Raw genomic sequence first — 25,922 nt, forward strand, 5'->3', positions numbered from 1 at the left:
CGGTATATCTTCGTTCTCCGCTTCGTTATATGTAACGTGACAGCATCATCATTGGGTTTTGCTGTAATGCTTTCTCCACCTGGAGAACATACCACTGGTTATGTTGGTAGTGATCGTAGATAGAAAAAAGGGGGGAGAGTGAGTCTTAGTGAAGTGATTTGTGGTGAAAAGGTTATACTTTAAAAGCCCACAGAGCCAGTAAAAAATGTTTTAATCGTACTGGATGTTGGGGGATTCGTAGGTCTTTGGTGTGCACTCAGGGGTGAGTTAGGACCCTGTGCATTCTAAAAAAGTGTCCATGAAAAGGTCGACATGTTTCAGCCCTTCTTCTGCCCCGAAGGGTCAGGCGGGCTTTCTTCAGGACCTGGGTGGTGAAAGACTTGTATATTCACAATGTCTTTATAGTGAGAAGAGTTGGGTTAGATAGTCCCAGAAAGTAACCGTTCGATTGAACCTGTTTCCCTTGGTTGCGGGCAACAGCGGGTCTTGTTAGGGCGGTCGCATGCGCTCTCTTCGGCGCCGAACTTCGGTTCTGTGCTGACTCTACCCTCGGTGACGATCACTACCAACATAACCAGTGGTATGTTCTCCAGGTGGAGAAAGCATTACAGCAAAACCCAATGATGATGCTGTCACGTTACATATAACGAAGCGGAGAACGAAGATATACCGCTAACATCGATCCCAGTACAACGTGATTGAGGGTTTTTTATAGTACCTTATACTGTCCGTGCACACCCTGGTTCCTTGGGACTAGTGATCCACTCCCCTATTGATTTTTGAATACTTGAGACAAGGAAGTCGAGTGGATCAGAAGCTCTTCCTTCTCCCTCCTGATTGATTATCATAATAGAGTACCGGATAGTGCCAACATAGTCTCAGCATAGTCTCAATGCTGTAGATTTGAATATTTCCATCTGGAGTGAAATTGACTCAGTAAAGCAAGAGAAAGACAATAAAAAGCTGCTGGTCTTTGTCTGTATAGCTATCATAAGCCAGTTTATTTGCTTCTGATCGCCTTTAGATTATTTTTTGATTTTGTATCATGCCACATAGTGCAGTTAGGCACACGACATTTTGCTTGCCATTTTCATTTATCAATACGCATCGATATATATACATTTATTCATTACAATTATATCTTTCTCATTCTGAGGGTGACGCAATCTTGGTTTTCTGGTTATGTACCCCCATGGAATTTCGTATATTCATGTACCTGAGGGCACATTTTTCATTGATAAACGATTGCAGCATTTAGTATTGATTGCACAGGTACAACATACATTTCTTTTATTATATTATGATAAAGCATGCATCAATTATTTATATTATTTATAATAATGGTTTATATATCATAGAATTTAGTAAGGATGCAAGAAGATGAATGTGCTAATTCTAGTACTTTACATTGTTTAACATGAGGCCTGCCCTTTTCAAAAGAATCAGAAAAGTGTATTTAAGCCTGGTACAGACGTGTTTGAGGCATAGACGAATCTTCAGCGTTGCTTCCTGGCAGGTTGGTTCGCGCGCGCTAAACTGCATGCTGTGAAGGCCATCGCCTCTTCGAGCCAGGTCAGCTGTAGCAGCTTTGAAGATGCCAAACTAGGGTAGAGAGACTGAGAGCCATCTTCTCGGAGAACATAACAGCAGGCGTGTTGTTCAACTAAGTAATGTGGGCTACCAGTGGTGTAGCTAGCCCTTGTGTCGCCTGTGGCGGTCACTGCTTTTGCCACCCGCGGCCGCCTCGTGAAAGAGAGGATGGGGGTGCTGCGCCACTGTGGGCTAGAGTCCGCTTCAAGTAACTCAGACAGGCACTTTTCGTACAAAGACAGCTTAGCTAGGGTCTAGAAGGGAGGAGATGGTAAGCAAAGACAAGTTCCATCATTCAATACAGTGAATTTCTGAAACACCGTCACAATGCTGCAACTAGTTTTAATATGTCGCTTATTCATTGCTTTCATTGCCACTATTGTGTTTGTTTTCTTTGCAATATCCATACATATTACCTGCACTAGATTTGATAAAAGTCTTAAAATGTTGTGTGGATTATTGATGTGTCCATCCATGGTGGAAGGTGTTTCAGAACTCGCTGAGAAACCAATAATCCTGTACTTCTCACAGGTTGTCGTTGCCCATAACACACCATCCTCATATAAGGAAGTTGTTGTTGGTTCATGGGTTAGAGTGCAACAGGTTCGCTGTCTCAAGTCGGTAGTCTGCCTTTGAGTCTGCCCTATAGCCAGATGGTCCCAGGGACTAAAACAGGGCTCTATTTTGCAGAAGCTGTAAAAAGTGTATCAATAAGCAATGGTCCAGTGCCTTCAAGTTACTACACATTAATTTAAAGTTGTGGTGCTGAGATGGATGGTGAGTGCGCAGTTGCGTGCACTGTATTCTTTACATTTTCCCTATTCTTGCAAGCATGGGTGGCTGTTATGGGCAGCAACAGCCATTGTTGTGGAGTAATTATTAGAATTCAGTTTGAAATTATCCTAATCCATAATACAAGGTAATGTCGACTGCAGAGAGTGTTCCAATGCTTGCTCTGTGTCATCCAAGGAAACAACAGTAGACGACCGAAGGTCTCTGGTTGCTATGTGTGCAAAATTCATAAAATAAGGTGGTATTTCCTCTGACTTCCCTTTTTACTATGTTTGGAAGTTTTAAATAGACACCGTGTTCTTCCTTTGCTCCATTTCCCACACTTGCCACGAGAGGGCGCCCTGGACTCCTGCAAAGCGTTCTCCATGTATTCTTCGTTTGAATTACAAGTTGCTTTAGGCACTTTTACTCTTTACTCACGTGAGTATCTCCTAGTGGCCGTACAATTCCCACGTATGTCTGATATGAAATATTATAATGCTTCTGTTCACATGCGTTTTGTAAACTGTTTACCTTTGACCAGTGCGTTGTTTGTTACACCAACAGTAATGCCGCCGTCACTGAACACTGAAACACATTTTATCTCTCACATCTAAGAATGATGGTTGTTGGCTAGATGGCATTGTCATAAATGATCACACCTGGGAACCAGATTTTGTTCTTATTTACTTTACTAGGGACTTTCTGGGTTTACAGTGCGCCATATTATAATGGAGCCGCTGATTCTGAAGGCTTCCAACAAACATTCTCACGATCAGGCCCATTTAGCACCTGTGTGAGTGCCTGGCTCTCCAGTAACCACTAAACATGCAGTGAAGACAATACTTACAATTAAACGAAAATAATACCTTAAATAACAAGGATGTTAACAGAAATCAAAGTCGAAATTCAAAACCTGATAGCTCAGGGGCGGAATCAAAAGATAATCCCTTAAGTAAAGCATGCAGAAAAGAGAGCTATGAGCACAGCAACCGAAGAAACAGAGCTCACAGGTGTGAACTTTGTTTTCTGAGTGATGTAAAAAGAGCTAATTCTATGTGAATGTGCCTCTGTTAAGCTCCTTGAACAGGCTTTCCTAATATTGAAGGAGGGGTACTCTCTTTTCTTCTAGGGGTACTAAAGGGAGCCCTCAGGGAAAGGAAATCGACACAGAAGCAGAGGCTTTTATGAAAAACGAGACTTGGAGATCTCTTGGAATTTGGGGAAAAAACAATTGTAATAACCATAAAAACAATTTTCGCTTACTGTAGTTGGGTGCCACGCTTTATTAAGTGGCCAGAGAGTTTAAACAGTTGCTCCTTTACATATTTGCATCGATCCTTTCGGGTCATTGGTAGAAGTATGGAATGTACACTTTCCATGTTCTTAAATATTAATGGCCCCATAGTGCAGAGGCAGGTATTATTTCTGCCAGTCTACGTTTGTTCATAAATAACGCCAATGTTTTTACAAAACATTCTTACCCAGATGTGTAAGTTACTACTGTTTGAAACGTCGGAGTAAGCCTTTTACTATTTATGATTAAAACATGTTAATGCTTGTTTTTTAAACCATGTCTGCCGGTATTTATGAACTGAATAAATAACCAAGTCTTGAGTTAAGAAATTAGACGTATTTTCAGTTTAAATTTCAAATATGTTTAGTTTAAGTTGAGCTTCTGCCAAAATGTTTCATTACAAAAGGCTTAAAACGGGTGTAGAGCTCACCCATTTAAAAAAAATCTTTATATTGGTTTATATAATATAAACAACATTAGCATGTGACAACTTACACCAAAGGGGTGTAATACCGTACAGAAAATACAGTCTAGTCATGTCTAAGCAGCATATTTATGAGAGTGTTGCGTCATGCTTGCGCCACAAAACGGAGCACATGCGTGACACAAACCTCAAAATCAGATTTATGAATCCACGCAAAGCCACTTTGCATGCCTGTGAATGGCTTTAGAAATCTGGAGGAAGGAAACGCAGCGAAATTCGCTGCGTTGCCTTACTCTGTGATCCATGAGCTTAGCGGTGGGTGTTTCCATGCAACTACAATTTTTCATGCATTCCCAGATTTACAAGGATTTGTAAACCTGGTAATGCACCAAAAAGATATGCCTCCCCAGGAAAGGGGCAATGAGGAGAAATATCTTTATTTCGTCTCGTTTTTCCCTCTTTCAATGTGTGCTCCATTCTGCAGCACACGTAGAAAGAGAAAAAACACTTCAGCATTGATTTTGTGCAGGAAGGGGGACCTTTCTGCACATAAACAATCCTGTCTACAACACATGCACCCTTGCACTGTGGTACAAGGGTGCCTGCATTGGCACCAGGCTGCGAAAACGGCACCAGCGCTGGGGAAAAGGACAGGAATGCACCATATTGGATAAGTACGGTGCATTCCTGCTTTTTCCCTGTGACGTAGGGCAGCGCAGCAAGATGACTTGCTGTGCTGCCCCACAAATTTCATAAATATGGCCCTAAGTGTTTAGCATACAAGTGCAGGGCACATAAAGAAACAGAGGTTCATAGTGTTCTTGGCATACGTTGAACTTAAACAGCCGTAGATCATCACAACTGTGTAAGTGGGGACAAATATCAAAGTTGGGACAATACTTAGTGATGGTGGCAGAGTGTGAAGAGCAAGGCGGACATTGTGGCGGGGATGGACCAGTTGAGATATGGAGCTGTTTTAACCAGTGTAAAGGCGGGTAAGGGAGATCTGTGGGTGAGTGCTGGTGTAGGAACCCCCAAATGGGGTAGAGGTTGCTGCATATGTGGGAAGCAGATGGTGTGTTAATGGAGATAGATCGTCATTTCCCACCTCCTGCTGGAAGTACTTGAGTAGGGTGGACCACTGAGGGGAGATAGGTTGTTTATGCTGCCGGCGTACCTCCTCGTAACAGAGAGCGTCTTCTTCTGTCACAGCCCATTTGCGCACCGCTCTATGCCATGCGGCCACTGGGAAGGCTGTGGGGGGATGGGCAGTAAAGCGTAATTGTGTGCTTGGCAAGTAGACGTGCTAGGGATGTAAAGTGGGTGTATACTTTTTGCTTATTCTTATGCCTACATATGCTAGTGAGGATGCTTCCCATATGTAAATGTCTTGTAGCTCTGTAACCTCACGTAACGTGGCCAATAACTCTGTGGCGCAGGACAGGACCACAGCATGTGCATGAGGTCCGTGTCAAGATCTCGGCAGGGCGGGCATTTGATCTATGCCTCGGTAAAGTAGCGGTTTAGTTGAGACGGGGTTAAGCATGCCCTATATAAGATGTAGAAGGGTAGGGATCTTCCCAGTGTCACGCCTAAGGCCCACAACTGGGCCAGTATATGGTACTGCACTGAAAGTAGGAGTTACTCGAGGAGCTGCAAGGATAATTAAGATTAGGGGTTGCTGAGGCCCTGGGTGGATGCTGTCAAGGGAACGGGGGGACGCCCAGTGGGTCATGAGGTGATTGGTGGAGTGCGAGCTGCAGGGGTGAAAGTTCCACAGGGCCACCACATGTTGCTGCTGCCCCTTGAGCTCCTCGATTATGGTGCCTATGCAGGAGCTGAGAGGTGAGACGTCGCCAGGCACCCCCATATTTTACAGGGAGAGGGCCCCCACTGTTGACCAAGGATGATGGGGGTGAAGGTGGTCCACAGGGTGCCCCCCTAAGGGGGTCCCACTGGAGTGCCACCAATGAAAATTTGATCTCTCACCTGGAGTCCCCACAGGGCACTGGACAGAGATTAAGGCTGGTGTGGAGGCCCAGAAACCAGCTCAAAGGTTGTGGATAAGCGAGCAAGGCCTCCGCATCTTGGGTGCCTTTAGGTTACATCCGCCATATTCAGCCGATTCTGGTGCCAAAGTAGGGGTACCAAGCACCCACCAGGTTAGGGCATAGGGATAGCCCCACTCCTGTCTGCAGGGATGCTCCTGGGGTCAATCACATTGGGGGACGGCTGTTGCTGCAAAGTGGGTCCAGCCGTGGCCACTTTGGAGGTCTGTTTCTGTTGCCCCCACCCTGGTGGTGGCATGCCCGGTCAGTGTCCTTGGGAGGAAAGTCAAGGAGTGACCATCAGTCCCTCACCCCCAATGCGCCCAATGCACCAGTTTGCGGGTTCAGGTGCCACAAAGGTACAGGGGCTCCACTCTCTCAGGCACCCCAAAGGTGGCTTTGGAGTCCCAGCATGTGAAAAGGGAGGTTCACATGTTCACCTGCACTCGCTGGTGGCCACCCCATTGGGTTACCCGCCTGGATGTCGGTTGATGTTCAAGCAAATGGATCATTAGCAGATCACGTTCGCCATCTTGGCTGGCTTGACCACTCCCCCGCGCTTAGAGCTTACCCATTCCTTACCAATACTTACCATTGGTTGGCTTCCATGTCACTTTCATTTCCTTGCTTCTTATCAGTCATGCCTCCTGCTTCTTCCCAGGGCTCCTGTTCCTGTGATGGAGCATGGACCTAGCACACCGTCCTGTTTGCAGCCAGTGTTCTTCCACTGGCAGAGCACGCCTCTAAGTAATTTTTTTAAAACATTTTGCCAAGTGCTCTACCCTCCACCCATGCCCTTCTTCTCCCTCGCATCTCCCTCATTAAAAAAAAAATATCTTTCTTTGCATTTTTAATATAAGTAGCAGTGTACATATATGAAGTAGGTTTCTGCAAACATCATCAGGTGCTACAGACTTTGTCATGCACATGTTCATTCATAATAAGATTTAACCAATACCGGTTCTGCATGCCAGTCAAATGTACACCGTGTTGCAACTTTGATACATAGTAGCCGTCTTATACTCTATATGGGCCACAGCTGTATGTGCATTGGAGGGACAGCTTATTTGTGTCACCCTACCCCGATGCTGCTGTATGTCTATTTGCCCATCTGGCATTCCCTTGTTCTTCCGCACCTCATTGTCCATTTCGTGGATACAGCTTGGCGCAAATATAACGCAATAATTAACAATCAAAAAAGAAAAACCATCATCATTCCGACGTCGCATCTCCCTCATGTTGCTTCCCCCACGCCCTCCTCCCTCTGTCCCTTGCTGCTCCCTTCCTCCTCTCACGCACCTCCCTGGTTTTGCTTCACCCCCACTTGTTGTCCTTTGTTTCTGTTCCCTCCCTTCTCCGCTGCATCTCCCTCATGTTGCTTCCCCCACGCCCTCCTCCCTTTGTCCGTTGCTGCTCCCTTCCTCCTCCCACGCACCTCCCTGGTTTTGCTTCCCCCCCACTTGTTGTCCATTGTTTCTGTTCCCTCCCTTCTCCCCTGCACCTCTCTCGCGTTGCCTGCCCCCCTCTTGATATTTTAGAAGTCTGGTACAGCAGTGTGGGCTTCTGTGCAACAGTCTTAGAGGGTAAAGTGCTATGATGCGGTCAACCCTGTCCGCATCATTACGCTTTTTTCACTTTAGGTCATGTTTCACAGCAGCCCGCCCTGCTGTTCAGCATGGCTTCAAAACATTGACAAAGCCAGTAGATCTTGTATTGGTGAAACCTATTGGTTTTGCAAAGCTTGTGTCCAATTTGTGTAATATAATGTTCTAATATGTCTCCTCTCGCTACACTGTGAGTCGGGTAATTGGTGCACCTTTCTTGAACACAATTTACACCTGGATCGTCCATGTGTCAGTAACATAATTTGAAAATGATGTAAAATTCATGTGTAAAATTTTGTGAATATCACCTTAGTTACACCGGAAGGATTTTAACCGCATTTGCACGGGATTTAATCGAACACTCCTCTGACACACAATTGTAATTTAGGGCATATATTACGAAAGTGTAATTTGCATACTTGTATTGCACAGGCTTACATATGCACACACACCTTTTACATCATATGTAACTTCTGCATTCATAGGATCCTGCTTTGCCAGGTGTAAGTCTGAAGGTCGCCTGATTTACAAAGCATTACATACGTGTAAGTGCATACAGTCTATGCTTGAGTAGTGTTTGGGTATATCCTTTAATTATGCAATAATAATTTTGCATTTACTTTAGACCAGTAAGCATTCCAGGGGAGTGTCGCACAATTGGTCACAGGAAACCAATTTAAGCGCCGTGAACCTGCAAGGACTCGAGGATTAGTGTGTGTCCAAAACATATTGCAATGCTTTTCCCACAGGTGTGTCTTACTCGGTACTTAGGTGCAACATACTCATGAATTTACAAGAGTAAGATACGCTTCCTCACAGAAAATACGTTTTGTGATTCACAAACTTAAACATACCATACTCCTGTCCTGGGGGTTTATCTGAGGAATCATGAGAAACTCAGTAACGAAGCAAAACCAAAGGAAATGATGGACGGAGTGTTGAACATTGCAAGCACTCACCCCCAGTCAACAGATCTGGGTTTGATCCATCACCGTTCTTTAGCCCACTCTGCCACCCCAGTTCAGACATGGCCATATGCAAATCAGTCTGGCCCTGTGCCTCATGGGAACAGTCCAGCCCGAATTGCCAAGCCATGTCTTCCCTGGACCCGAAACAAGCTTCCTAGGACCGGTTTCTGGCATTTCAGCCGTCTTCAGCCAGGCTTGCTTGAATCCAGTGGCAAAGTGAGCAAGGGACTCACGTCTGAGCATACCCTGCCAACTTATGGCGAAAAGCAAAACCATAGGAAATGATGGACAGAGTGTTGAACATTGCAAGCACTCACCCCCAGTCAACTGATCTGGGTTTAATCCATCATCATTCTTTAGCTCACTCCGCCACCCCAGTTCAGACATGGCCATATGCAAATCAGTCTGGCCCTGTGCCTCATGGGAACAGTCCAGCCCGAATTGCCAAGCCATGTCTTCCCTGGACCGGAAACAAGCTTCCTAGGACCGGTTTCTGGCATTTCAGCCGTCTTCAGCCAGGCTTGCTTGAATCCTGTGACAAAGTGAGCAAGGGACTCACGTCTGAGCATACCCTGCCCACTTAGGGCGAACAAAGCACTACTGGGGTGAATGTATGACTTTGTTCTGCATTCTGTCCATCAACTGTTGTTTTTGAAAACTCAGTAACAGCCCATGCAGGTAAGAGCGGTGAGCCGGGTGGGGTGGGGGGCATTTGACTGACAGGAACAAGGGAAAATGAATTATTTATTGAATTTTCCCTCGTGGTTGTCTGTCGAACCCCCCCCCAATCTGGCCCCACCTCTCTTACAGGCATGGGCAGCTGCTAGTGAAACTCCTGGTGCTGGTCCTGCTTCCAGGCTAAAAAAGAGATCTAGGTGTCATTTTATCGTCGAGTCTGCAGGACTACCTAGATTGAAAGGGAATGGAGTACAGGATCCCTAAGCCATCCTGGCCCAGTCAACCCCCATATAAAGTATACTCTATGTTAAGGAAAAGTGACTCAAAGAGGGTGGAGAAAACCTATCTTTTAGAAAAGGCAGGAAAGAGAATAAGTGCAAGAGTTAGATACTCGCTATTGGAAAGCATAAGTTCGCACTCTGACTTTTGTTTCTAGGTACTGCTAAGTAGCAAAAACTGTGAGCAATGACTGTAAAGTGTTTGTCTTCTTGGAATCCAATTAGAGAGATAATAGGGAAGATGGGGCTCAGGAATCAAGATGGGAAGTTAGCTGCCCTCATAAGCTGTTCTCAGAGCCGACCTAATATCCACCGTGTATTTACCCCATCTTGTGCATCTTTTGTCATTATGATAATAATCCCAATCATACACTACCTCGAACTGGCAGAAATCTACATTTCAGTAATAGCATTTTCCCACGCGTCAGGTCGTAATGCAATGGATGTGAATGCTGGATGTGTACAAAGTAGCTGCTTTTCACCATCACCCTTTCCTTGCGTAATATTGGTTCCTTTTCTTTCTTCACCACCTGGGGGGGAATTTACTAATATATGGTACAATGCAACACAGCAAGACATCTTGCTGAGTTGCTTAAAATGGAGAGAGCAGGAATGAGCCAAAACTACTGTGACATAGAGCATTTCTGCTCTCAGTCTGTGCTGGTGCACTTGTGGCTGGCTACCAAGCACCAACGCAGGCACCCTAGCGCCATGGTGCAAGGGGGCCTGCGTTACAACCTGGATTGTTTTTGTGTAGGAAGGGGCACCTTTCTGGACCTGAACAATTCTCTGAGGCGGTTTCCTCTTTTTATGTGTACTGCAGAATGAAAAACACATGGAAATAGTTAATAATGAGGAGAAATAAATATATTTTTCCTTACTATGCCTCCCCTGCCAAAGGATATTATTTTGACGCATTCCCAGGTTTAAAATTGTTAGTAAATTTGGGAATGTGCCAAAAACCATGGGTGGATGCATAAAAAAAAAACACACTCCACCCATGAAACGCTTTCCAGGGCAGAGTAACGTAGGGCAGCGCCTTGTGCTGCCTTACTTTACTCCAAATGTTCTGCGCCACGTAAAGCGGCTCTGCCTGGCATCATAAATCTCACTTACAGGCTTGCGTTGCCCTGCAGCTTCTTGCATGATGCAAGGGCACTGCAAGCCCTTAGTAAACCTGGGCCCTGGTTGCTCTATTCTTCTAAATCACTATAAGTACTCCCACGATGGTTCAACCAACAATAGCAGTACACTGCTAATTCAAACGGTGGTATGCCCTATCTGAAGTGTAAGCCACCACCTAAGTGTGGGGAAGGAAGCAAGTCCTTTTGTTTTTATTTTCCCTCACACACCCTAGTGGTGTCATGCTTCATCATCGGGACACCCTGACGCCTAGAAGTCAGGGTGGGCTCAACCAGTATTTCAGGGAGCACTTGATGAGATGTTGTTTGGCCAGGGGGTTTTAAAGATTAAAAATCGGTGTCAAACCCCAGTTTCCCTTTATTCTTGGGTTTGGCACTGATAACAAAAATAGATAAGTAGGTGTCCAGGGATATTATGGTCCTAGGACCCTATTGCCAACATGTTTCTGTCCTGTTAGCCCCATAAAGGGTGCACGGACTTTCTTCAGGGCGTGTGCCCCCTGTTTGGAATAGAAGGGAACTTCCCTATACTACTATGCAAAGTAAGGGCAGATAGCTGCTCCTTATTGTAAATGTGTCGTTCTGTTAAAAAATCACTCCATCTGTGAAAGACAAACAGGAAAGACAAACAACAAATATAACACGTCAATTCCATCCCGGAGATCATTTTTTTTTTTCAACATGAATAATGTGATTATCTCTCTATTCTCCACATCATCATGCATGAGAATTATAAATAGAATGTGCGCGTGATTGTAGCATAACCACTCTAATAAGTGACACTCAACAATTATAGGTGTGTATATTGGTGGCGGTAATTTACCGCATTCTATCCATACACACTCTTGTAATGTGTAACTATTCAGGTAGCGGTAAATATCCACTCCCCAATTACACACATTCGTTTGCGTGTGGTTATAGGATCTCGGTCATCACAGTCAGTCCTTCAACATCTCAACACGAGTATAAATTCAAATCTATTTCTATTCTATTTCTCTGCAGTCAGTGCGTGTTGTCATTCATATATCGTATCGTGTGGCTTACCCCAATTTAGGAGAGGATAAACATCCTGTGGGCCCTCTATACGTGGGGTAGCCCTGTAGTCACACACTGTAAATAGACAATGCGGCGATAGTATAGATCAATGCATTCCCGATCCAGCGATCGCAATGTTTGGTAAGAAGGAACGCAATCAGGAAACCCAGAATCATGTCAGGTTATCGACATATGAAAAAGAAGAAACACAGAAAAACTATAATGAAACGGTTTCACACTTGCCACCAACCACTCTATGTCTCAAAGAGTTGTTTCATTCATTCAAGTCATTCATCCAAGTTACTTACGCCACCAAGGGTCCTGCCCCGTTTGTACACCTAGTCGGTATGGGTTCCCACGATCCGGACTCCTTCGCGTTCTCATGGCCATGATTATAAGCTCAAACCTCGAGGGACAATCCCGTCAACTTCCGGGGTTCCGAGTCTACGCCCCTTTCCCCGACGTGCGCGGTGCGCATGTATCGCTAAGGGGATGTCGGGAGATGAAGTTTCATTGCGCACTATGGGTAGTTCTTGAGTGCTGAAGGTGCCGTATAAGTGATATTATACTTACACATAGGTGTCATGGATCTAGAAGCTGAACACTTCTCTATAAATGTATACTTGTTATACAGTGTTATGTGCAGATATCGTTATGAGTGGAAAACTCATTTAATGTCAATCAGTAAGGTATTTTTTATTTTATTGGTGTCACAATGTCCACCTCTTTATTGGGCGTGCGTTGTGCGCATATTCCGCTTAAGGGATTATGGGAGATGAAGTTCTTCTGCATACTAAGGATAGTTCTCGAGTCCATAAATTATCGTGTATAGGATATTATAATTCTATATTTGTGTCACGTATATGGAGGCCACCCATCTCTCTGTGAGAGTATATTTATTCCAGCATGTTGTGTGCTGATATCGTTATGAATGAAGGGCTCACTTATTGACATCCAGTAAGATGTTTATTATTCTATTGACGTCACAATGTGAGGGAGGCAAACTCATATGCATATATATCAAAGCTATTGGGGGTTCTTTTTATATATCTCCATATATTACCTACTGGCGGTCGCCAGTAGGTAGTTATAGTTAGGACCCTGTTTCCATAGGAAATCCGCAACATTCTATTTTGAATAACTTTGGTGCCGGTCGACGAATCCTCGCGAAATTTTCAAAACTAATGGGGCGCTACGCTCCGCTCCTACCCTGAAAGTCTCGGGGGGATTCGTCAAGCGGGGGCTGAGATAAAAGGGGGGTCCCAAAACGCGTTTTTCCCATGCATTTTTCCATAGGACCTTTAGACACAGCTACAGCCCGAACGGCTGAACAGAGTTCCTTGAAATTTGGCAGAGAGGTAGTCTACAGGTCAAGGAAGTGCCTTTTGTAGGTTTGGTGTAAATCTGTTCAGTAGATTCTGAGAAAATAGCCTTTAAATCAATATATATATATCTGAGCCAGCTTACGGTGCGCTTACCGTGCGCTTACCGTACGCGTACGGTGACGTGCGCGAGCGCGATTCTGATTGGCTGTTAGATCTTAGTAAACATTCGAATCGGTCGAAACCAGGAAGCGGCGGCCGCCATTTTCTCTCTCGCATTCTGAGAGGGGGTTGAAAAACAAAGGGCAAAAACATGTAAAGGGGCTGTTTAGACAGCTCCCAAGCACCTAGCCATGTTGAGGGAGTCCCCAAAGATCCCCCATGGCCAAAAAGGGAATTTTAATTTTTTCGAAAATTTCGCCGATTACGCTTACCGTACGCGTACGGTAAAAAATATTACAAAAAAAAAAAATTATCCACACTCTCCCCACCCCATGTGCAAATCGTGCCCGAAGGGCACCATTTGCGCATGGCATATCACCGAAATGAAAAACTAATATATTACCTGTCACAACGATGCTCATCATATGTCCTCCATGTGCGCACGGTGCGCGAAGCGCATCGTGCGTTCATGGCCCATCTAGCACCATCTAGCATCTAGCGTAACGTGGGCACACCGTGCGTGCACGGCACTAACTGCGTAAAGTGGGCGCGCGGTGCGCGAAGCGCACCGTGCGCGCACGGAACGAACTGCGTTAAGTGGGCACGCACGCCACGAATGGCGTAAAGTAACTTAGCATTTTAAAAACCGTACAAATTCACTGAAAAAACCATAGGTTTCACACACGTTATAGTTAGGAATTAGCATTTAAAAAACCTTGCAAATTCACTGAAAAAAACATAGGTTTCACACATGTTATAGTTAGCTGGACATTTTACTGATAAAAAACCAATGAAATTCCCCCGTTATAGTTAGTGCAGGCAACTATAACTCACGCGACCGCAATCCTCTGCTGATGACATATGTGTCTTTATGAAAAAAAAATATTTGTAATATATGTATAGCTAAAATTTAATGGAAGAAGACATGGGCAAATAAGTGTCTAAATACAGTATTAGCATCAGCAGAGGATTGCGGTCGCGTGAGTTATAGTTGCCTGCACTAACTATAACGGGGGAATTTCATTGGTTTTTTATCAGTAAAATGTCCAGCTAACTATAACATGTGTGAAACCTATGGTTTTTTCAGTGAATATATATATATATATGACACATACGACAATTAACGGTATTGGTAAAGGAGTCCTAATATTGCAATAACGATGGATAGGCCCTATCTTATTAGAAAGTATACATATCAAAAGGTTAATATAACCAGATTGAAATTGATGAGAACATCAATTTCAATCTGGTTATATTAACCATTTTTTTTCAATGATGTATACCCAAGCATCACATCCAATGAGTTCCTTTTTCTGTCCTTTCAATTTAAAAAGAATCCATCCACACCATACACCATGACCTTTTGATATGTATACTTTCTAATAAGATAGGGCCAATCCATCGTTATTGCAATATTAGGACTCCTTTACCAATAACTGTTAGTTGTCGTATGTGTCATATATATATATATATATATGGAGATATATAAAAAGAACCCCCAATAGCTTTGATATATATGCATATGAGTTTGCCTCCCTCACATTGTGACGTCAATAGAATAATAAACATCTTACTGGATGTCAATAAGTGAGCCCTTCATTCATAACGATATCAGTACACAACATGCTGGAATAAATATACTCTCACAGAGAGATGGGTGGCCTCCATATACGTGACACAAATATAGAATTATAATATCCTATACACGATAATTTTAGGACTCGAGAACTATCCTTAGTATGCAGAAGAACTTCATCTCCCATAATCCCTTAAGCGGGATATGCGCACAACGCACGCCCGATAAAGAGGTGGACATTGTGACACGAATAAAATAAAAAATATCTTACTGATTGCCATTAAATGAGTTTTCAACTCATAACGATTTCTGCACATAACACTGTATAACAAGTATACATTTATAGAGAAGTGTTCAGCTTCTAGATCCATGACACCTATGTGTAAGTAAAATATCACTTGTACGGCACCTTCAGCACTCGAGAACTACCCATAGTGCGCAATGAAACTTCATCTCCCGACATCCCCTTAGCGGGACATGCGCACCGCGCACGTCGGGGAAAGGGGCGTAGACTCGGAACCCCGGAAGTTGACGGGATTGTCCCTCGAGGTTTGAGCTTATAATCATGGCCATGAGAACGCGAAGGAGTCCGGATCGTGGGAACCCATACCGACTAGGTGTACAAACGGGGCAGGACCCTTGGTGGCGTGAGTAACTTGGATGAATGACTTGAATGGATGAAACAACTCTTTGAGACATAGAGTGGTTGGTGGCAAGCGTGAAACCGTTTCATTATAGTTTTTCTATTTTTCTTCTTTTTCATATGTCGATAACCTGACATGATTCTGGGTTTCCTGATTGCGTTCCTTCTTACCAAACATTGCGATCGCTGGATCGGGAATGCATTGAGCTATACTATCGCCGCATTGTCTATTTACAGTGTGTGACTACAGGGCTAAGCCACGTATAGAGGGCCCACAGGATGTTTATCCTCTCCTAAATTGGGGTAAGCCACACAATACGATATATGAATGACAACACGCACTGACTGCAGAGAAATAGAATAGAAATAGATTTGAATTTATACTCGTGTTGAGATGTTGAAGGATTGACTGTGATGACCGAGATCCTATAACCACACGCAAATGAATGTGTGTAATTGGGGAGTGGATATTTACCGCTACCTGAATAGTTACACATTACAAGAGTGTGTATGGATAGAATGCGGTAAATTACCGCCACCAATATACACACCTATAATTGTTGAGTGTCACTTATTAGAGTGGTTATGCTACAATCACGCGCACATTCTATTTATAATTTTCATGCATGATGATGTGGAGAATAGAGAGATAATCACATTATTCATGTTGAAAAAAATGATCTCCGGGATGGAATTGACGTGTTATATTTGTTGTTTGTCTTTCCTGTTTGTCTTTCACAGATGGAGTGATTTTTTAACAGAACGACACATTTACAATAAGGAGCAGCTATCTGCCCTTACTTTGCATAGTAGTATAGGGAAGTTCCCTTCTATTCCAAACAGGGGGCACACGCCCTGAAGAAAGTCCGTGCACCCTTTATGGGGCTAACAGGACAGAAACATGTTGGCAATAGGGTCCTAGGACCATAATATCCCTGGACACCTACTTATCTATTTTTGTTATCAGTGCCAAACCCAAGAATAAAGGGAAACTGGGGTTTGACACAGATTTTTAATCTTTAAAACCCCCTGGCCAAACAACATCTCATCAAGTGCTCCCTGAAATACTGGTTGAGCTCACCCTGACTTCTAGGCGTCAGGGTGTCCCGATGATGAAGCATGACACCACTAGGGTGTGTGAGGGAAAATAAAAACAAAAGGACTTGCTTCCTTCCCCACACTTAGGTGGTGGCTTACACTTCGGATAGGGCATACCACCGTTTGAATTAGCAGTGTACTGCTATTGTTGGTTGAACCATCGTGGGAGTACTTATAGTGATTTAGTGTTATTTACGGGAGGACGTACTCCCTCATTGAATTCCTCTCTGCCCCTTATCTAACTAGGGAACCACCCTACCTTAGGTTTGTGTATTGCTCTATTCTTCTCACATAACCTTACCTTACATTCATGCTCCAAGCTTTGTTCTTCAGTTTTGCCTCATCTCCTGCAACCACTGAATCACTTTGAGCCTAGATCCTTTCTAATATGGTTGGAGACTTGCTCTGGCATTTAATGCATGGTGTGAAGGCAAACGAAATGGAGCTGTGAATCTACAGCTTCCTCCCTCGATGCCTGAGACCGACTGGATGGTCTTGCCAGGGTGGCATTAAAGGTAGAGTTTGGAGAAGGTGGCCCAATGGAGGCAGTGAACACAGTAGGCAAAAGTCCATCAATTTTAATGCCACAGTTAATTTTCCTCCAGTAGGTGCCTTAATTAGTTTAGCGAACTTTTGCCCAACTTTTTTAAACAATATTAGCAAAAAATGTGACTGCTAAGTGCGTGTGCACCAATGCTCAATATTCCTTCAAATAATCATGATCTCCATTCAAAAACAGTAAATATGATTGTGACCAAGACCAGAGAGAATGAATCTGGAGTAGGTTGCACTAAGGCAGAAAGTGTCCGTAGGACACTGAAAAGTCAAGATAGTGGAATAGTTTTTCCTAATGGTTATGTGATCAGAAGTCGAGGGTACAGTACAATTGGAAAGGAACAATTTATGTGTGATGTTTCTGAGACAGACCAAGTCCTGCCCCAGTAACACTTGGAGACGTTAAGAGTGGCCCTGCGGCTTATGGGAAAGGAACAGTATTAATGTTTTTTAAAGGTTGAAACACATATGCCCGACCACTTGCTAGTCCCTTCTTTTTATAGAAGATAATGGAGCATTACCTCCGTGACTGCACCATTTATTTCTAAGTTTTCAATAGACTGCATTTCTAGGAATGTCCTAAATTATGTTGTAAAGCAATTTTATTTTGTATCTGTTTACACAAAAATTCTATTATTTTACCAAGAACAGATGCTTAGCATCAATCAATCAATCAAAGACATTTATAGAGCGCACTACCTACCCATAGGGTATCAAGGCGCTAGGGGGGGGGGTGCCGTTACTGCTCGAACAGCCAGGTCTTGAGCTTCTTCCTGAAGGAGAGGTGGTCTTGGGTAAGGCGCAGGTCGGCCGGGAGGGAGTTCCAGGTCTTGGCGGCCAGGTAGGAGAAGGACCTTCCTCCTGTTGTCGCTCTCCGGATGCGTGGGACGGCGGCGAGGGCGTGGCTGGCTGATCGGAGGTGGCGTTCGGGAGCGTAGAAGTTGATGCGGTTGTTGAGGTAGCTCGGGCCTTGATCGTGTAGGGCTTTGTGTGCGTGGGTGAGGAGCCGGAAGGTGATTCTTTTGTTGACGGGGAGCCAGTGCAGGTCTCTCAGGTGTCCGGAGATGTGGCTGTTTCGTGGGACGTCGAGGATGAGTCTGGCTGAGGTGTTCTGGATCCGCTGGAGTCTCTTCTGGAGCTTGGCGGTGGTTCCGGCGTAGAGGGCGTTGCCGTAGTCCAGTCGGCTGGTGACGAGGGCCTGGGTGACGGTCTTCCTGGTCTCCGTGGGGATCCACCAGAAGATCTTCCGAAGCATGCGCAGGATGTTGAAGCATGACGAGGAGACGGCGTTGACTTGCCTGGTCATGGAGAGGGAGGAGTCCAGGATGAAGCCCAGGTTGCGTGCGTGGTTCGTCGGTTTGGGTGCGGTGCCCAGGGCGGGGGGCCACCAGGAGTCGTCCCAGGCGGAGGGCGAGGAGCCCAGGATGAGGACCTCCGTCTTGTCTGAGTTCAGTTTCAGGCGGCTGGTTGTCATCCACTCGGCTACCTCTTTCATCCCTTCGTGCAGGTTGGCTCTGGCGGCGGCGGGGTCGTTGGTCAGGGAGAGGATCAGCTGGGTGTCGTCGGCGTAGGAGATTATGTTGAGGTTGTGTTGTCGTGCGATGGCCGCGAGGGGGCACATGTAGACGTTGAAGAGGGTAGGGCTCAGCGAGGATCCTTGAGGGACGCCGCAGATGACTTCGGTTGCCTCTGACTTGTACGGTGGTAGGCGGACTCTCTGTGTTCTTCCGTCGAGGAAGGAGACGATCCATTCCAGTGCCTTCTCCTGGATTCCGACGTTGCCGAGGCGCTGCACTAGGGTGCGGTGGCAGACCCTGTCGAAAGCTGCGGAGAGGTCTAGGAGGATGAGGGCCGCTGTCTCTCCGTTGTCCATCAGGGCTCGGATGTCGTCGGTGGCGGTGATGAGGGCGGTCTCGGTGCTGTGGTTGGCTCGGAAGCCGGACTGTGAGGGGTCGAGGGATCCGTTCGTCTCGAGGAAGGCGGCCAGCTGTTTGTTGACGGTCTTCTCGATGACTTTGGCTGGAAACGGGAGTAGCGAGATGGGGCGGTAATTCTTGAGTTCGGTGGGGTCTGCTGTGGGTTTCTTGAGTAGAGCGCTGAGTTCGGCGTGCTTCCAGCTCTCGGGGAAGGTGGCGGTGTCGAAGGAGGTGTTGATGATGTCCCGCAGGTGGGGTGCGATGACAGCGTCGGCTTTGTTGAAGAGGTGGTGAGGGCAGGGGTCGGTTGGAGATCCGGAGTGGACGGAGTTCATCATGCGGATGGTGTCTTCGGTGCTGATCGGAGTCCAGGCTCGGAGGGTGGTGGTGGGCGGCGTTGCTGTGGTCGTGGCGTGGGTCGGTTGAGTGCTGAAGCTGTTGTGTATGTCCGTGATCTTGTTGTGGAAGTAGGAGGCGAGGGAGTTGCAGAGGTCTTGCGATGGGGTGATGTCGTTGTTTCCGGCGTTGGGGTTGGAGAGCTCTTTCACGATGTTGAAGAGTTCCTTGCAGTTGTGTGCGTTGTTGTCCAGTCGGTTCTTGAAAGCCGTTTTCTTGGTGGCGCGGATCAGTTGGTGGTGCTTCCGGGTGGCGAGCTTGAGGGTGGTCCTGTTGTCCGGAGTGGGTTCCTTTCTCCAGACTTTCTCGAGGGCTCGGCAGTTCTTCTTGGAGCTCTTGAGTTCGTCGGTAAACCATGGGGCTTTCTTGCTGCCGGGTCTGCTGGGCGGGGTCCTCATAGGGGCGAGTACGTCTGCGCAGTTGCTGATCCACTTCGTGAGGTTGTCGGCGGCCTGGCTGGGGTTCACTGAGCTGGCCGGAGGGTGCTGGCTCAGGGAGGCGGCGAGCTGGTCGGCGGTGATCTTGTTCCAGCTTCTACGGGCGACCTGTTGCTGGTGGTGGTGGATCGTCGTCCTTTCGAAGGTGAAGTGGACACAGCTGTGGTCCGTCCAGTGGAGTTCTGTGGCGTGGTTGAAAGCGATGTCTTTGCTGGATGAGAAGATGGCGTCGAGTGTGTGTCCGGCGAGGTGGGTGGGGGTGCTCACCAGTTGCTTGAGTCCAAGGTTGGCGAGGTTGTCGAGCAGGGTGCTGGTGTTGCGGTCGTTGTTGTTCTCCAGGTGGAAGTTGAGGTCCCCCAGGAGGATGTAGTCAGCGGAGGGGAGGGCGTGCGGGCTGATGAATTCGGCGATGTCCTCGCTGAATTGAGTGCGTGGCCCCGGGGGTCGGTAGATCAGGGTGCCTCTGAGGGTGGTAATCGGGTCGGTGTGGATCTGGAAATGCAGGTGTTCGGCGGTGGTTAGGGTGTTGTCGGTGCTGGTCGTGACACGGATGGTGTTCCTGTGGATGATGGCGATGCCTCCTCCCACCTGGTTGGCGGTGCGGTCCCTCCGGGTGATCTTGTAGCCCTCTGGGATGGCGATGGTGATGTCGGGCGCTGAGGAGGCGTTCATCCAGGTCTCCGTGAGGAAGGCGACGTCAGGGGCTGTGGTGTCTAGGAGGTTCCAGAGTTCGATGGCGTGTCTGTGGACGGAGCGGGTGTTGAGCAGGATGCACTTGAGGTGGTTGCTGCTGGTGTTCGGCTTGGCGGGTGCTGGTGCGGGGCAGGTCCGGATGCAGGTGAACTTGCAGGCGAGGCAGCTGAAGGGTCCGTGGGTGCGTCTCGGGGTGGCTTGGTGGCATCCCGGGGTTCGGCCGGTGTTGAGTGCGTTGAGGGTGGCGGCGTCGTACGTCTGGCGGGTCGGTCGGGGTCCCCGCGGGCCAGGGGTCCTGGCACTAGGCGCGATCCAGGCGCGGACGGGCGTAGACGGGCTTACCTTTGGCATGCCTTCGGCGCACAATCGGCGCACCCGCTGCGCGTGACCGCTGCGCGTTCGCACGGTTGCCATATATGGCGAAGTGCGCGGGGGGGCGGAGCAGCTGGGAGGCGGGAGCGGGGAGGGTACACAAAGAAAGGGGCGGGGATAGCGGTGATGGCGGGAAGCGGGGAGCGGGGAGGGATGAGACGGGGACGGCAAAAACGGAGGCAAAACAGGCACAAATGGGGGAATAAAACAATTCAACAGAACAGCTTACAAGTCAATACAAATCAATACAAATCGAGTGACAACAACAGAGACAGGTACACAGGCCAGGAAGCTAGCACAGACCACGCCGCTCGGTGGCAGGGGGCGTGGTCACGTGGCGGAGCTGGGGCAGCGAGGCACAAGGCGGGGAGGCACACGCAGCAGCTGGTGGCCGTGCGGCGCGGGGGTGTCCTAGAACTAGGTCACACTCACCTGCGTCGCACGGTCGCCATATATGGCCAAGTGCGCGGGGGGGGCGGAGCAGCTGGGAGGCGGGAGCGGGAAGGGTACACAAAGAAAGGGGCGGGGCTAGCGGTGATGGCGGGAAGCGGGGAGCGGGGAGGGATGAGACGGGGACGGCAAAAACGGAGGCAAAACAGGCACAAATGGGGGAATAAAACAATTCAACAGAACAGCTTACAAGTCAATACAAATCAATACAAATCGAGTGACAACAACAGAGACAGGTACACAGGCCAGGAAGCTAGCACAGACCACGCCGCTCGGTGGCAGGGGGCGTGGTCACGCGGCGGAGCCGGGGCAGCGAGGCACAAGGCGGGGAGGCACACGCAGCAGCTGGTGGCCGTGCGGCGCGGGGGTGTCCTAGAACTAGGTCACACTCACCTGCGTCGCACGGTCACCATATATGGCCAAGTGCGCGGGGGGGCGGAGCAGCTGGGAGGCGGGAGCGGGGAGGGTACACAAAGAAAGGGGCGGGGCTAGCGGTGATGGCGGGAAGCGAGGCGCGGGGAGGGATGAGACGGGGACGGCAAAAACAGAGGCAAAACAGGCACAAATGGGGGAATAAAACAATTCAACAGAACAGCTTACAAGTCAATACAAATCAATACAAATCGAGTGACAACAACAGAGCATGAGGGAGGAGCGATGAAAAACGGAACAAACTTCAAACTGGAGGCCCAATGCTTTGATTAGACCTAGGTGGGATTAGACTGATACATTCTTTCACTGTAAAAATACATGTTTTATGGGCAGTTTATGAGTAGCTATGTTCTTACCACTGATTTTATTATTTAGATGACGAAGAACGTGGAGAGAGTCAAGCGAGTCATTGAAGCTGCAGAGGCATTTAGGTTTTTGTATCAGTTATCATTTATGGCAGCACAACAATGAAATTCCTTTTTTAGTAGAAACAAACTCTTAAGCCCACGATATTTGAGCGGTAATATTTAAGTTTCAGGACGGATTTTATCAAGGATAAATTATTTTTATCCGTCTCTTACCCTCTAAAACAACAAAAAATGTGCTTGACCAAGGTTTATTAATGAAAGAATCTTGTAGGATCTAGAGATCATGCAAATGGAACTTGGGACTGACAATCATATTCTTTATGTTTTGCAACATATCCAAGGCAACATTAGATTAAAGATAGGTGGGCCTTCGATTTTTCCTGAAAATATGAATTCTATTCACATGTGCCAGTAACATATAATGTTTACTGCAGCTGTGATAATCTGAGTTACAGTATGAGTATCCTAAGAAATCAATTATCACTAAACAACAATCTATTGTGAGCAGATTCCCATCAGAAATACACCATAGACTGATGTTTGGAACACATTGAAATAGACAAGAGGTGAAATTGTTTTCCCTTTAATATCATTGTTTGATGAAAACCTCAAGTATCTGGTAGGACGTTGCATTTCTTTAAAAGAAATCTAAAGTGTGTTTCCCGCCTTTACAGGTGATTTGTAATGTGTCTAGTTATCCATACAATGTCATCAGATATTAGCTATTGATGTATGGCATGAACAAGTTATTATATTAACGAGGTTTCAACCAGCAACTACATGGAAATCACTAATCATATGTTTGACTCTCGATTTGTATTATTTGAGAGAGGTTGCTGCCTTCGTCCATAATGTTGTTAGAATAGCAGTGGGCCCCCTATCCCACCAACCCACTCGTAGAGGAAGAAAAAAGACAAAGTAGATCTGAGAATTAAAAATGAAGAAAAAGAACTAAAGTCACTGGAGAAGAAATCTAAATATAATTCAAGTTATCTCTAAACAAATCGTTGTTCGATGTTGATTGAATGCTATTTGAGAAAGTTAAATATGCTCTTTTAATATTTCATGCTGAAAAAAGGAAACAATGTCACAGTACAAGCAAACAGATTAAACAAATAGCAAAAAGCAAACTGAACTATCATGTTTAAGACCGAAACGTTTGATTGAAGTAATAGTAAAATAAACATACATTTTGCTAACTTTTACAAACTACTCTGCTCTTGTAATCAATCATTGACAAAAAAATGTCTTATTTCCATAAAGCCACAATTACAGAAAGCAGTACACCAAGGCTTAGACACATCAATTCACAAGCCTCGGAAGAATTGTGTATTACACTAGTGTAGTTACCATAATTTCTATAATTTCACAATACTTTTGTTAGCAAAATTCCAGAAACTACTATTGCATCATGTTGTGCAATTATAAACTGTTCACTGCAAAAGTGTATTTGAAGTATGACGTTTGGGGTAAAAATGTACCACAAACGCACAGGAACATGCAAAGGACGAGCAAGCAGCTGTTATTATTTGTGCTTTTGTTTTTTTGCATAATTTTTTAGTGCAAAAATGCATCCTAGCACTTAAAGGAGGATGCATTTCTTGCTAAAATACAGAGCTAAATGGCAGTTCTTTATTTTGTGTAATTCTGCACAATTTGGTGTCATTTTGCTGAAATTATGCATAATTAGGCAAAACCAAATAACATGAATTTCGCACCCCTCTACAATTTACCAGGACCACACCACAATAACAATTATTACAAAGCAGGTGAATCCATTTATTTTCTGTCTGATGCCATAACAGAACATAATTAGCTAGAGGAATGTCAAACAAATGTCCACTCTAAACCAAATTTCCAGGAATGCGAGTCACTTATTACTGTTATGAGACGTAACCAGTGGCGGCTGGTGACATTTGAAAGTGGTGAGGCGTAAAACAATAGCCAGAGCACCCGAACCCCCGGGAGGTTCTCACCCCGAGAAAATTCTGAAAAAAGAATAGGCAAATGGTGCATTTTCAAGCAAATTTGAGAAAGCAGGAAGGTTAATAAAGCAAGTCTAGGTCCATTTCGTGCATTTATCATACTTTCAGGGTGGAATGTTAACTACTCAAAAATAAAACAAATTGTGCCCAGAAAAAACTGGTGCTTAAATGTACATGCCGATGAACAGCATTGCACCTTTAAACCAGGGATATTTGGGCCATCTCTGCCAGTGAAATATCGTGTAAAGCCAGTTTTATTAAAAAAAACATGAACTGCGTAATTCGTAAATATGGACCATGTCTCAAATGATTTTAGATTTATAAAAAATAATGCGCAGAGCAAAGCTTGTCATGCTGTTTGTTTTGGTGACTTTACTTGAGGAAGCGTATTCATTTTCACTACTTGCACTGAGGCTCAAGACACCCTTGCTACGCCACTGATTTTAAACATCACTTCCCAGGTTTTGCACAATATTCAATACGGATATTAACTACACAGGCGTTTTTTAGGCCATATTAAACACTAGTGCCTTTTAAACAGAAAACGAGTCGGCAGTGCGACCATTTAATACAACACACAGTTGTCAGTGCCAGTGGCTGTGTCAATCAGATTAGTTCATCTCTGGCTATTTTTCCCGTTTTCCCTAGTGACGCTTCTCCGCTCCAATTTAAACTTTCGGCATGTGAATTTAATAAAACACATAACCCGTTGTTTGCTTTCTTGTGCTTAGCAGTATCTTGCAACCTGGCTGCCCAGTAGCATCTTTTCTATAAAACAAATAATCCGTCGAGTGTACGGTGTGGCACACCGTTATTGTATATGGAGAGCTGCCACAAAACATTATCACAAAGGCAAGACTGAAAGTGCAAGTGGTTGCACACAGTGATTCCTCAGGTTAACACATAACCAGCAATTTAGTGGCACATTGTAGGCATTCGTCATTTTCATAAGGCTTAAGCATCTCATACAGGCGCGGCCGGCATGACTGGAGAGGGTACGGGGGGTTAATTTAATTAATAAAAGAACTTACCAGGCATCTTCTCCGGTCCCGCGTCGCATCACGTCTGCTCTGCAACGTGGTGGAAGTAACTTCTCCCCGCTCTTTTCTTTTGCCAATTAGGAGACTGGGGGGCCGGGTGGCTGAACCTGGTTTACTCTGTCCTGGTATTTGATAGGGCATGGGGCGACTTTGCGCAAAACGCATCACCGCCCGAGCAGGAGCCTATCTTCAAACTCCTGCTCTACAAAGGGCATGCACAGCAAACCTAATGGTTTGTGAGTGTGAGTGAGGGGCTTTGCTCCTCTCTCACATGCGCAGACCATCTTTTGAACTCCTGCTCGTCTCTGCCTGCGTGGGCTGTGCGTGACATGCACACAGCGCACTTTCACCAATGAAGCGCACAGGCGGGCCCGGAAATGTAAACAGACGAATTGTAAGCTGTCAATTCGTCTGTTTACATTCCTGTTCACCTGTTGCCCGATTCTTTTGTGGGGCGCTGCCCCAATGCCCCTAATGGACCAGCCACCACTGGACGTAACTAGTACATTGCTGATCTAAACATAAGGAAGCAGAGTATGAAATAGATCGGTTTACAGCTACACTGCTATTCATCTAATAACTCACAAAAATACCCACCTACCGAAAGTGATCAATGCTGTTAATTCTTGTGCAAGTTATAAG

Source organism: Triturus cristatus, chromosome 5_2 (genome assembly GCF_964204655.1).
Source record: "Triturus cristatus chromosome 5_2, aTriCri1.1, whole genome shotgun sequence".
In the NCBI taxonomy this organism is placed as follows: domain Eukaryota; kingdom Metazoa; phylum Chordata; class Amphibia; order Caudata; family Salamandridae; genus Triturus; species Triturus cristatus.